The sequence below is a fragment of the Fukomys damarensis genome, unplaced genomic scaffold (assembly GCF_012274545.1).
Source record: "Fukomys damarensis isolate Sample0158 unplaced genomic scaffold, DMR_v1.0_HiC HiC_scaffold_39, whole genome shotgun sequence".
NCBI lineage: Eukaryota > Metazoa > Chordata > Mammalia > Rodentia > Bathyergidae > Fukomys > Fukomys damarensis.
In genome coordinates this window covers 91127747-91142526 of record NW_022900951.1, presented here as the reverse complement: position 1 = coordinate 91142526, position 14780 = coordinate 91127747, and the positions used below count along the sequence as shown (strand labels likewise).

Genomic DNA, 14780 nt, shown 5'->3' with positions numbered 1-14780 from the left:
AAATGGAAAGATATCCGCTGCTCCTGGGTAGGAAGAATCAACATAGTGAAAATGGCCTCACTACCAAAACTGCTATACAGATTCAGTGCAATGCCAATTGAAATTCCAACACTGTATTTCAAAGAATTAGAAAAAATAATCCAAAAATTCATTTGGAACCATAACAGACAGAATAGCAAAAGCCATCCTGGGCAACAGACACATGGCAGCAGGTATAACTATTCCCAATTTGAAACTATACTACAAAGCTACTGTGATTAAAACAGCATGGTAATGGCAAAGAGACCTAGGATCCGTGGAATAGATTGGAAGATGCAAAAACAACTCCAGATGTACTCAGCTACATCCTTTTTTACAAAGGAACCATCCTTCCTTGCTGGATTTGAGATAGTCTCTTTAACAAATTGTGTTGGAAAAAACTGGATCTCAACCTGCCAAAGATTAAAACTAGACCCTTATCTTTCACCATGCACTAAACTAAAATCCAAGTGTATTAAAGATGTAAATATTAAAAAAAGTGTCACTAAATTTGCTGGAAGACAAGTTAGGCAGAATTCTTGAAGACATTGGCATGGGAAAAGATTTTATGAACAAATCCTCAGTAGCAGAAGGAATCAACAACTGGGATCTCATCTTATTAAAAAGCTTCTTTACTGCAAAAGAAACCATCAACAGAACTAAGAGACAACCTACAATGTGGGAAAACATTTTACCAGCTGCTCCTCAGACAAAGGACTATTATCTAGAATATATAAAAAACTCAAAACATTTAGCACCCCCCAAGTATAAAGACCCAATTCAAAAATGGGAATCTGAAATGAACAGACATTTCTCAGACAAAGAGTAAAAGCAGCAAGTAAATATATGAAAAAATGTTCCACATCACTGGTCATTCGAGAGATGCAGATGAAAACAACACTGAGATTCCACCTCACCCAACACAGAATGGCTGTTATCAAGAAATCAACCAATAACAATTGTTGGTGGGGTTCTGGGGAGAAAGGAACCCTTCTCCATTGTTGGTGGGAGTGCAGACTGGTGCAACCACTATGGAAATCAAATTGGAGGTACCTCAATGATCTGGGATTAGAGGTTCCATTTGACCCAGCCATCTCTCTGCTGGGTATCTTTCCAAAAGAATTAAAAGAATCATATCACAGTGATATATGCACCCCTGTGTTTTTAGTGGCACTCTTTGCAATAGCTAAAACTTGGAAACAGCCCTTTTGTCCATCATTTGGAGACTGGATAAAAAGGTTTGGTTTTTCTATAAAATGGAATACTACTCAGCCATAAAGAATGAGAAATTAGAGCCATTTATAGGAAAATGGATACATATTTGAGGATATGCTCCTAAGTGAAATAAATAAATCACACATGTGTAAATACTGAATAGTTTCTCTGGTGTGAAAAAGTGTAATGGTACATAAGTTCCTAATGAGATAATTGACAATGTGAAATAGGAAGAAAAGGACTAAAGTTATAGGGAAGGTGGGAAGGGTAGGGGAAAGGTAATAAGGGAAAATATATGAGAAAATGAAACAATGTAAATAAGGTGCTTGTAAATAGGGAAGGGAGATGGAGCTGAATGGAGAGCAGGGACAAGGGGAAAAAAATGAGAACCAAGACCTGTCATGTAAAGGTGCAAGATCCTAATGATGAATGTAACTATACTGTATTGCTAAAATGTACCAATAAACTCAATGAGAGAAAAAAAAGAAATAGAGGAAATTATTTAAATTCACTGATATTTATGGTGGTACATTACAGTTGAGGCAAAAACGGATAGTAAAAAACCTTAAAAAGAAAGCCAGAGTAATGAGCTATATATAGTGATTTTGAAAATATCTTACATATTACTGGGAAGTAGCTGGTGTGAATGTCATATCTATATATGACACTCTACTAAAAAATAAGAAAAATACAAATTCTTCTTACATGTACATGAAACAATTTCCAGATATACCATATGTTAGGACACAAAATAATTCTCACTAAATTAAGAAAACTTCTTGGAATCATATGAAATATCTTCTTTTTCCAAAATGAAATGTACTAGAAGATGGTACCAGGAAGAAATGTGGAAATTTCACAAACACATATTGAATTTTATAACTGCTAACCAATAGGTCAATGAAGAACATTAGAAAATACTTTGAGATGAAATAAAATTAAAACACAACGTAACAACTTCTGTGATGCAGTAAAAGTAGTGCTGAAAGATAAATCTAAAGCTGTAAGTGGAGAAAGTAGTTTTAAAAAGTAGAATATCTCTTTGGGTATGAAATTAAAAACATCGGGAAGAACAGAAAAAATAGATAAAGTGAGTTATTTCAAAATTGTGTGCATCCAAGGACTCTTCAAGAGTGAAAAGGCAGTGGTTGCCTTGGTGAAGCTGTCTGTGTGTCTGAGGTTGCACTTGCTGGAGTCATTTCTGAGCCCCTAGTGCCCCAGACAGAGACTGACACTGTCTGCAAGTTCTACTTCCTGTGTCTCTCCCAACACATCTCCGTTCATCAGGAATGTGGTGCACAATGCCAAATCTTAAGACTTATGGCATGAATTTGGCTACTACGATCCTATAGTTGGTGTGTATGTTCCATCTGATTTCTACACTGGACTTCTAAGAGGATTTGTTTATTTTCAATTTAAGGATGTTCCTAACACTGAAGATTCTTTACTTAGTTTGGACAGAAAATAGATTTGTGGAGCTTGGTTAAAATACAGTTTTCATAGCGGGTATCTGAAGACAACAAACCAAGTGAAAGCAAAGAAGGAAGGAATGCATACAGTCCTTCATGTTATGAGGATTGTGACAGATAGAGACATTCTAGAATCCGGAGCTCTGAAAGGAGGAGATCAAGAAGTCAGTGTTTTTATTATAATTATAGAAAATATAATAGTCCTAAAAGTAGACTGATTGGAAGACCCCCAAATAGCAGAGGCCATTCTGACAATGGCAGGGGAAACTGCAGCTGTAATATCCAGTGCAGTTCTGCTTACTGCACTTCAAGAAAGATCTGAAAAGTGAAACAGAAAATGGCAGTTCAAGTGACTAATGAGTGAAAGGTACTGCATTATAAATACTGTATGAATATTTTGACTGGTACGAAAAGAAAAGAACTATCAAAAACTTCATGGAATAATTGAAGTCCCTTCAAGTTTGAAAGTAAGCACTTTAGGACACATAAAAGGAAATTGAACTTTGTACTTGTGGAAACTAATAGCTATGAATAGGCTAATATTGATTCATAAGTAACAAGTCAATAATAATAAATTATTGAAAACTAGGATGTCTGACTATCAAGGAAATAAGCCTTAGTCTCTTACAGTACCTCTATTGGTCTGTCTCAAACTGAATTAGGTGGGAAAAGGAATGATCCAATGTAAACCTTAGCTTGGTTATTTCTTATAAGTCATTTCCATCTATGCCACTATTGTCACATCTGTTGCTGGTAATTTCTTCTTAATTGTTTGCATCTGAGTTTACGTACTTGTATACCACATACAGTTTACATCATCTTTAACTGATCACTTTCCATGTTATATTACAATTATACCAGATATCCAGCTGAAAGAGCCCATCACTTCTTACCTCTTTCCTAGTCAGTATGTCGACAAATACTTATTGAGCCCTTACTACAGCAAAACAATGTACTGGATAACTGGGGAAAGAATAGATAATATTTCTTTTATTCAGTAAATGTCTACGGAGGACAATCTAATGAATTATCACAGTATGGCCTTTTGTTTTAAGGTGTATTACAGAATATTTTGCACTACTTGTATCATAATGTAATTCTAAACCCAATATACAATCAAAGATAACTAATTTTATGACTGTAATTTTTAAAATATCCCTTATTTTGTTTGCATACCATTAATACAAACAATGAAAAAATGTTTTACTCGATAATAAACCAATTTACTGTGCAGTGAGTATAACATACCAGAGTAATATTACTGTAATTATTAACTGTGCCTCAACCACACACATCACAGGAATAATAATTCACAAAATCAGTATTTAACTTTGCATAAGATATACAAGAGACCATGGGCGCCATGATTAGATTATTTTTGGGAAGGCAACTGTTATTACATCTGATTTATTGTGTTGTATAACTGAAAAAATATTCATCAGGTTGTACTTTTAAAATAATTTACATGTACATTATACAGGGGACGTGTTCTATACAGAGTGAATAAATAATTTTATAGTTTTAAAAAAAAGAGTGAAAAAGAAACCCAAAAAAGGGAGAAAATATTTGCAAATCATGTCTGGTATGGGGTTAACATCTAAAATATATAAAGAACTTTTATAATAAAAGCAACCAACATGGTTAAAAAATAGGCAGAGGATTTGAATAGAAATTTCTCCAAAGAAGAAATATAAATGGTCAATAAGCACATGAAACCACATGCTTCAGGAAGAGGCCGGCCTGCCCCATAGCATCTGTGAGTGTACGCAGATCCCAGGGAGCAGCGGTGTGGTCCAGAGCAGCTCTACTACAGGTACATACCAGCCCTAGAGGCTTGGGCAAACCCCTCAGCCACGTCCATCCCAGGAAAGAGCTGCAGAGGCACAAAAGCTTCAGTGAGAGGACCACCCAATAGCATCGGTGATTGGAACATAGGAATTGGTGTACTGGTGAGCAGCAGAGAAAATACCTCTTGGTGTCTTGCTGAGAATTGAAGACCACTGGGTGTTTTAAAAAAAGTCTCAATAAAGGCACAGCAGGCTTTATCCATTGAAATGAGAAGAAATGGAAACTAGTCCCAAAACCAGACTTCCAGATCACCTAAGGCAACCCCAAAGGGTAATGAGATGGAACAATTTGATACTCGACCACCAGGATACCCTGAACTAGCAATGAAAGAGGACATGAAAAAAAATCAGAAATAATTTATCAGAAAACAGCAGAGATTGTGCCCACAGTACAAGACATGATTAATAAATCAAAAGCAGACACAGATTTTTAAAAAAATAGAGGAGCTGAGGAACATGATGGAATCCCAACATAGGAAACAAATGAAATCCATGAAACAGAAGCAAACAGCTTTCCAGGAGATTAAAAATTCTATTGAAAATTTACAAAACAGAATGAGCCATAGGAAAATAAAAGGGCTAAAGGTGTAGGGGAAGTGGGAAGGGTAAGGGAAAGGAAATAATGGAAAAGAAAAAATATGAGAAAATGAAAAAAATGGAAATAAACACTTTGTAAATAGGGAAGGGGGAGGGGATGAAGGGAGGGCAGGGGGAGGGAGAAAAATGAGAACCAAGATCTGTCATGTAAAGGTACAAGATCACAATGATTAATATAACTGTGCTGTATACTTAAAAAGTACCAATAAACTCAATAAAAAAAAGAATGAGCTAATGTGAAGACAGAATTTCAGATACAGAAAATAGGATTGAAATTAGTGACCAGGAAAAGAAAAATTTCTTAAAAAATTGTAAGGGACCATGAGAAATCAATCCAGCAGCTGATATATGATGCAAAAAAGAAAGACATAAGATTCATCAGAGTCAATGAAGACACAGGAGAGAGTGCAAATGACATTAATAAAAAACTGTTCACAGAAGTAATGGCAGAAAACTTCCCAAGTAGGGGAAAAGAATGTGACATACAGATAGTTGAGGCATATAGGACACTAACTAGCTGAGATCAAAAAACATCTACACATAGGCATATAATAAAGATTCCAGAAACCCAGCAGAAGAACAAAATTCTACAAACAGTCAGAGAAAAAACAAAACAAAAAAACACACAGAAAGGAAAGCCTATCAGAATCTGAGCAGAATTCCCAACACAAAACCTCAAGGCAAGAAGAGGTTGGAATGATGCATTTCAATCCCTAAAGGAAAAGACCATCCAACCCAGATTTGTGTACCCTACAAAACTATCTCTCAAAATTGATGGAGAAATAAGATACTTTCAGGACAAAGACCACCTTAGGAACTTCGTGAATACTAAACCAGCACTCCCAAAAATCTTAAACAATATCCCAAGAAATTAAAAAGGGGATCACAACACAAGGAAGCCCAGCAGAATGAATCCATTGGGCATGACAAGAAATTAAATGCAAAGGGGAGAATCCAACTACAAAAAAAAAGTCATGACAAAGATAAGTCAATACATATCAGTTATAACCATCAATATAACCAATTAAAAGAAATAGACTGGCAGAAAGGGTTAAGAAACAAGATCCAAAAATAAGATATATACAAAAATACATTTAATTCAAAAAGAAGCTCATAGTCTGAAAGTTAAAGGGTGGAAAATATTACTCCATCTGAAAGAAACCCAAAAAAGCAGGAGTAGCAGTCCTATTTGAAGATCAGACAGATTTCAAACCAACACTGATTAGAAGAGACAAAGAAGGACATACACCCTTGTGAAGAGAACAATCTGAGGGGAAGAGATGACAATCATAAATGTATATGCACCAAACACTAGTGCACCCAAGTATATAAAATAAATGCTAACACACATGAAAAATCAAATAAGCACTAACAGAGTAATAATGGGAGAACTCAATACCCCACTGTCACAAATAGATGAACGATACAAAAACTAAACAACAAAATACTAGAACTCAGTCAAACTCTTGAACAAATGAACTTAACAGATGTTAACAGAGTTCCACCACAGAAAATCAGAAATCACAGTTTTTCCAGCCTCACACAGGTCATTCTTCAAAATAGACCACATAATTTCTCATAGAACATATTTAAGTAAATGCAAAGTAACTGAAGGTATATCCTGCATATTATCAAACCATAGTGCAATTAATTGGAGATAAATAGCAAAAATAAGCTCAAGAATTTCACAAACACATGGAAATTGAACAACACACTTCTGAATAACCAAGGGGTGACAGAGTATATTAAAAAAGAGATCAGACATTTTGTGCAATTAAATGGCAATGACAATACAACATATCAGAATCTATGGGACACAATGAAAGCAGTCTTATGAGGGAAATTCATAGCCCTGAATATGAATATTAGGAAAATGGAGGGAGCTCAACTACACAACCTGATGGTGTACCTCAAGCTTCTAGAAAAAGATGAGCAGGGCAAACCAAAAGCTCATACAAGGGAGGAAATTATAAAAATCAGTGCACAAATCAATGCAGTGGAGCTAAGAGAATAATTTAAAAAATCAATGAAGCCAAGAGATGGTCCTTTGCAAGAACAAACTAAATTGACAAACCCCTAGCCAACTTTACAAGAAAAGGAAAGAAAAGGCCCAAATCCATGAAATTAGGAATGAAAAGGGTGAAATTAAAAATGAGCCAGAAGAAATCTAGATGATCATCAATACCTACTTTGAGAACCTTTATGCCAATAAGTTGCAAAACTCAGATTCCTACATTCATATGAATTACCAAAGTTCAACCAAGATGACCTAAAAATCCTGAATGACTCAGTATCTATCAATGAAATTGAAAATGTAATTAAAATCTTAACAACTAAGAACCTGATGGCTTTACTGCTTAATTCTACAAAACATTTAGAGAGGTGCTACTGCCACTACTGTTTAATATCTTCAATGAAATTGAGAGGAAAGCAATACTCCCAAATTCATTCCTGGAAGCAAGCATCACCTTGATCCCCAAAACTTAGATCCAACCAAAAAAGAGAACTACAGGCCAATTTTACTAATGAACATAGATGCAAAAATCCTTAATAAGATACTGGCAAATAGAATTCAGAAGATCATCAAGAAGATCATAAACCCCAACCAAGTGGGATTCATCCCAGGGATGCAAGGATGGTTCAACATACACGAATCAATCAATGTAATACACTATATTAATAGAGCCAATGGTAAAAACCCTATGATCCTCTCAGTAGATGCAGAAAAAGCATGCAACAAACTCCAACATACATTCATAATTAAAAACCCTACAGAAAATTGGAATAGATGGTCTCTACCTCAATCTGATAAAAGACAACTATGAAAAACCCACAGCCAATATCATACTAAATGGTCAAAAACTGAAATCCTTCACACTAAAATCAGGAACAAGACTAGGATGTCCACTATCACCACTTCTGCTCAATTTAATTTGGGAAACATTAGTCACAGCAATTAGACAAGACAAATAAAAGGAAGAAAGCTGGGAAATGAGGAAGTCAAATTATCCTTATTTGTAGCTGACATGATGCTCTATACAGAAAATCCAAAGAACTCTACCAAAAGTCTTCTAGACTTCATAACCAAATTCAGTAATGTAGTTGGATAAAGGTTAACACATAAAATAAAGTGTTTTTTTATACAGAAAACAGACTCACTGAGAGAGAAATGCCCCAAACAATTCCTTTAACAATAGCAGCAAAATAAACTGAAATACCTAGGAATCCACCCAACAAAACAAATCAAAGACCTCCTTTCTGAAAACTAAAACATTCTGAAAAAAGAGATTGAAGAGGATATCAGAAAATGAAGACTTCCCTTGCTCTTGGGTAGGAAGAATCAAGATACTGAAAATGGCCATACTTGCACACTTTCTATATAGATTCACATCAATCCATTTGAAATCCCAGGAGCATACTTCATAGACCTTGAGAAAACAATCCAAAAATTCATTTGGAACAAGAAGAGACCTAAAATAGCAAAAGCAATTCTAGGCAATAAAGACAAGGTAGTGGGTATCACTGTCCCCAACTTGAAACTATACTACCCCATGTGATAACAACATGGTATTGAAAAAGAAACACATCTGGGGATCACTGGAATAGGTTAGAAGTTGCAGAAACAACTCCAGACACTCAGTCACCTCATCTGTGACAAAGGAGCCAAACATCTGCACTGAAGGAAAGATAGCCTCTTTAATAAATGGTGCTGGAAAAACTGGGTTTCAACTTCCCAAAGATTAAAACTAGATCTATATCTTTTGCCACGTGGTAAACTCCATTCAAATTGGATTAAAGCTCTAAATATTAAAACAGAAACACTAAATCAGCTAGAAGAAAGGTTAGGCAGAATTCTTGAAGACATTGGTGTAGGAACAGATTTTATGTACAAAAGCTCATTTGCCTGTGAACTAGCACAAACAATCAACAAGTGGGATGTCTTTCTATTAAAAAGCTTCTGCAGAGCAAGAGAACCTACCAACAGTGTGAAGAGATAACCCACGAGATGGGAAAAAATTTTCATTAGCTCTTCCTCATACAAAGGTCTGCTATCTAGAATATATAAAAGACTTCAAAAAAATCAGACCTCCCAAATTAAAAGGTCCAGTCCAAAAATGGGCATCTGAAATGCACAGATATTTTTCAGAAAATAATAGAAATAGAAATAAACATATGAAAAAATGTTCAACATCTCTGTTCATTCATGAAATGCAAATGCAAACAACATGGAGATTTCACCTCTCCCCAGAAAGAATGGCTGTTATTATGAATTCAATCAGTAACAAATGCTGGCAGGGCTTTGGGGAAAGAGGAATGCTGCTCCACTGCTGGTGGGAGTGTAGACTGGTGCAATTACTGTGGAAGTCAATATGGAGATATCTCAAAGTAATACGATTGGAAGTCCCTTTTCATCCAGCTATTTCCCTGCTGGATATCTTCCCTAAAGAATTAAAAGAATCATACCACAGTAATACGTATGCACCCATGTTCATAGCAGCAGTATTTGTAATAGCTAAAACTTGGAAGCAGCCCAATTCCCCATTAACAGGTGACTGGATAAAGAAAATGTGTTTTTTTAAAAAATAAAATAGAATATTACTGAGCCACAAAAAAATGAGAAATTAGAGACTTCTATAGCTAAATGGATGCACATTGAGGCCATATTCTTAAGTGATATAAATAGGACACACACATGTAAATACTGAATAGTTTATTGTGAGAAACTGAAAGTGTAATAAGGACTAAAAGGTCTAATAGATAATGTGAAATAGGAAGAAAAGGGACAAAGCAGAAGCAGAAATGGGAAGGATAGAAGGGAATGGAATTAATATGAGAAAATGAAAAATAATTGAAAGAAAGTCTTTGTAGAAAGGGAGGTATGGAAAGGGTGAAGGAAGGGCAGGGGAATAGGAAAAAAAGAACCAAGTTTGATTATGTAAGGGTACCAATTTCCCACAATGAATGTCATTATATTGTATACATTAAATGTACCAATAAAATTAAATAAAAATAAGCCCAAGAAAAATGTTCAACATTACTAATAATTAGGAAAATACAAATTAAAACCATGATGTGATACACACACACAATGAGATATATCCCATACCTATAAGAAGAGCTACTGTCAAAAGAGAAAATGAACAGTACTCTTGAGGATGTAAAGTAACTGAAGCCCCCATATAATCCTAATGAGAATTTTTAATAAAGCAACTACTTCAAAAAACAGTATAGCAATTATGAAAAAAAACTAAACATCGAATTTTCACATTACCATTTCATCTAGCAATTCCATTTCTAGGTATATATCTGAAAATTTTTAAATATTTTTTCAGTAACTGGAAATAAAATGTCCACAACATCATTATTCATATATAGCAAAAAAGCAGAAACAACCCAAATATCTATCTGTTAACCTCCATTAGTCTATTTAAGTGGTATATCTGTAGAATGAAATTTATTTCACTGTGTTTAGAGGCATGAAGTAGTGCTTTATGCTATAAAATAGAGGAACTTAGCAAAAAACATTCTAAATGAAGTATTCAGTGTTGGAGATGTAGCTAAGTTTGCCTAAATTAAATAAGCTAAATACAAGAGTCATATAGTGTATGATTTTATTTATGTAAATGTCTGGAATAGGCCCTTCTATACAGACAAATCAAATCAATTGTTTCCATGAAATAAGGGCAAATGCATGCAAAGTCACTGCTTAATAGATACAGGGCTTCTTTTAACAGTGATGAAAATGTTTGAAAAGTAAATACTATCGGCTGTTTCATACTGCAATGCACTAGGAACCACTTAATTTTAGACTTTGAAATTATTGAAATAATGAATTTTATTGAATTGAATTTTTCAAAACCAAGTAGAATGTTACCACATGACCCATCAATTTCATTAGTAAGCATTCAACTAGGAGAAATGAAAATAAATGCCCTCTCCAATAAAACTGATCTGCAAATATTCACAATGGCTTTTTTCACAGTAGATATAAAATAGAAAAAACCTAAATATTAAGTGATAACATAAAAATATGTGGTATATTCATATGTTGGATTATTGCTTAGCTATTTAAAGGAAATAATGATAAATATCAATGAAGCCAAGAGATGGTCCTTTGCAACAATAAACTTAATTGACAAACCCTTAGCCAACCTTATAAAAAAAGGGAAAGTGGGAAGAGTAGGGTAAAAGTAATAAGGGAAAAGAAAAAAATATGAGAAAATGAAAAAATGGAAAGAAAGTGTTTGTAAATGGAGAGGGGAGGAGGGAGTGAAGGGAGGGCAGGGACAAGGGGAAAAAATGAGAACCAAGACCTGTCCTGTAAAGGTACAAGATCCCAATAATGAATGTAACTGTACTGTATACCTAAAATGTACCAATAAACTCAATGAGGAAAAAAAATATTACTGAGGTGGTTGATTAATGGTCAACTTGAATGGGGACACCCAGCTGAATTCAATTAGTGTGCTTCTGTAGGTGAACAGTAAAAAAAAAAGAGAACAGGAAGGGAGAATTGTATGCGGATTTCCTTCAGAGAAGTGTCTGCTGATTTGTTTGGCTGAGCTCTGGTCTTTGCCAAGGATGGCTTTTTCTATTGGAAGGAGCTCTGGTCCTTGCTTTCACCTTTAGCATCATCTTTTGGCCTTTGGCAAAGACACTTCACTTATGAGCTCTGGTTTTCACCTTTGCCTTGGGTATCTTCTCCTGGTTCTCCATGCAAATTCTTCAGCTTCTAGCAATGGCCTTTCAGCCTATCAGTGTAGACGCTCTAGCATCCAGCACTGGACCTTGGACTTTCTGGCCCAAATCCTTCAGTCTTCCTTTGCTGATTCCTTCATCTCTTGGTTTGAACTTGCATGGACATTACTGTGTGCTCTAGACTTTTGGCTGGACTCATACAGGATGTTGCTATGGGATCCAGGTCTCAGCTGGATTCCTCAGATCTCTAGCCACTCCTGCAAACTCTTGCACTCTTCTGCATTTTACTCTGTGTGCAAACATTATAAGCTACTCTTGTAATTTTCTGTGTCATTTGTTTAATTTGTTCTCCTATAAACACTGACTACAATAATCACTATGCAGATAAACCTTGAAAACATGCTAGGTAAAACAAGGTGGTGCCATATACTGTGTGATTCCATTTAAAGAAAATTACCAAAATAAGAAAAAGAAAAAAGAAAAGAAAATGACCAGAATAAAAAAATCTATAGATTCTGAAGGTAATTTTACCTATGACTGGGGATATTGGGGTAAATAGGAGCAACTGTTAATAAGTGTGGGACTTCATTTTAGAGTGATGAAAATGTTCTGAAAGTACAGTAGATAGTGGCAATTATTTTGCAACTTTGTAAATATGTATACTAAAGTATATACTAAAATCTTTGAATCATGCAATTTTATTTTTTGTTATTTATTTATTTATTTTTGGTACTGGGGATAGAACTCAGGACTTTGTGCTTGTGAGGCAGGTGGTGATACCACTGAGGTAAATCCCTGGTGAATCATGCAATTTTAAAAGGGTGATTTTTATGGCTTTCAAACTCTACCTCATTTAATAACTTGTGATAATAAATCTACAGCACTAAATAAATAGCCATTAAAGGAGAACAAATGAAGTTTGAAATACTCTATCCAAAGGAAGGCAGGATTAAAAGAAAAAGTGAACCAAGAACTGATGAGAGAAATAGAAATTAAATTGCAAGATGATAAACTAGACTCAATAGTGTCAATAATCACTGTGACATTAAGCTTGATTGTGTCAAATCAATTGACTTAGGAGCCACCTAGGACATTGGTAGAGTATACCTCTGGGTGCGTCTGGGTGGGCCATAGAGGAGCAAGACTCCTTGCCCTTTCCACTCTGGAACTCCTCTGCTGCTCTGCTACCCAGTCACCATGAACTCAATTGCTTTCATCCACCACACACCTCTGACATGCTTTTCCTGCCTGAAAGCCTACCATGCATGGCCTGAATCCCATTAATATGCAAACCAAATTAAATACTTCATCCTTTAAGTAGTGGGTGTAGAATATTATGTTCCAGCAATGGGAAACCTGACAAATACAATTACAATAAAAGTAAATGAACAAACTCTCTGGTTGATAAGAATCATCATGAAAATAAAAAGGAAGATTCAATAATGTACTCTTTACAAGCAATGGCCTCCTGTTGTGGCTTGTATTGAGATGTTCCCCCAAAGCCTCATGCAGTCATATGTGGGGCTTTTTGGAAGTGTCTAAGTGTAGGGTATATGATGCTGGGGTTAAAGGTACCTCAATGTAAAGGCAGGTAGCCTGAATGGAATATAAGGGAAAGAAAGAAGGCTGTTGCCATCACTTGCTGTTTTACTTCTGTGCTTTTGTCTGCCTGCCCTGCTTGGCCGTGCACTGTTTCTTCTCTGTGATGCTCCCCTGCCCTGCCACCCTTCCTTGGAACCAGCCACCTATGGACTGAAACCTCTACAAGCTGTAAGCCAGAATAAACATTTCCTCATTTAACTTTGAGTGTCAAGTATTTTGTCTCACCAATGACAAAAATAACTAAGACACCTTCCCAGTCAAAATCTTGGTTTTTTACTTTCTCTGTGTTTGTGAGGTTATGTCTGTGTGGCTGGAAATGCTGCTGTGTAAAATATGAGCTACTTAATGATGTGTAAACTAACTCTAAAATCTTGTCTGCATTTTCCAAGGAATACGACTTCTCTGTATTTTGAGTCTCCTGTTTTGAATAAATACATAGTAACAAGAGAATTTTCACATACAGCCTAGAAATTTGATGAATATTTGGATTATGTACAAGTTCTCAATCACCTTAACATTATTATTAAGTACCAAATTCAAAGTGTCATAATATCTCATACTTCAAAAGCAATAACAGGATATGAGCCTGATGAAAAGACAATTATCTTTCTACTTAGCTAGAATACATTTCCATCATTAAGAGGAATTTATCTTTTAAATCATTTGATTATAGAACTATTTCATTCAGCATTTCACATTCTTCAATTAGCAGAAGACGTACATGATATCATCGAGCCATTCAGGAATTATATTAGTACATTAAATTCCAGCAATGGAAACTATTGAAGAAAATAGTAAGTCTTCTACTTTTCAGACTAACAAGAATTTGAGCTGTTAGCCTACTAGTCTTAAAAATTTGTGAAATGGCTTTCACATTACAATGCTTCTCTTTAGAGTGTGAGAAATGAATTATTACTGCAAAACCACATAAAGACTATCTGAAGGCTGAGAAGCTGGAAGTGCCACTTTGACTTATGCTTAAGCAAGTGGATATTGCAGCCTAGTCTGGGCCTGGAGACCTACAATTTACTTGTGATTTTTCCTTGTTCTTAGCATCAAGGGAAAAGCCTTGGTTTTTACAATGGTATCCATTTATGGGGCTCACAAGAAACCAACTAGCCCAGTTTCTCTGACAGAGGGGCTATTATAATCCCTCTTTGCCTGTGTAAAATTCTGTCTTGATTCTAACGAAACAAAATACAAGTAAGAGTGGTGTTCTCCCATTAAATAGGACTTTTTTGTGTGTCTTTCAAAAACAACATTAGTTCTCTTTTTTTTTTTTATTGAGTTTATTGGTACATTTAGGGATACAGTACAGTTACATTCATTGTTG

General features: G+C 35.3%; 1 pseudogene; it reads left to right on the top strand.

The window, feature by feature from the left end:
* Positions 1-1049: 1049 nt before the first annotated feature.
* LOC104847635 lies at positions 1050-3024 on the top strand (annotated as a pseudogene).
* Positions 3025-14780: the final 11756 nt, after the last annotated feature.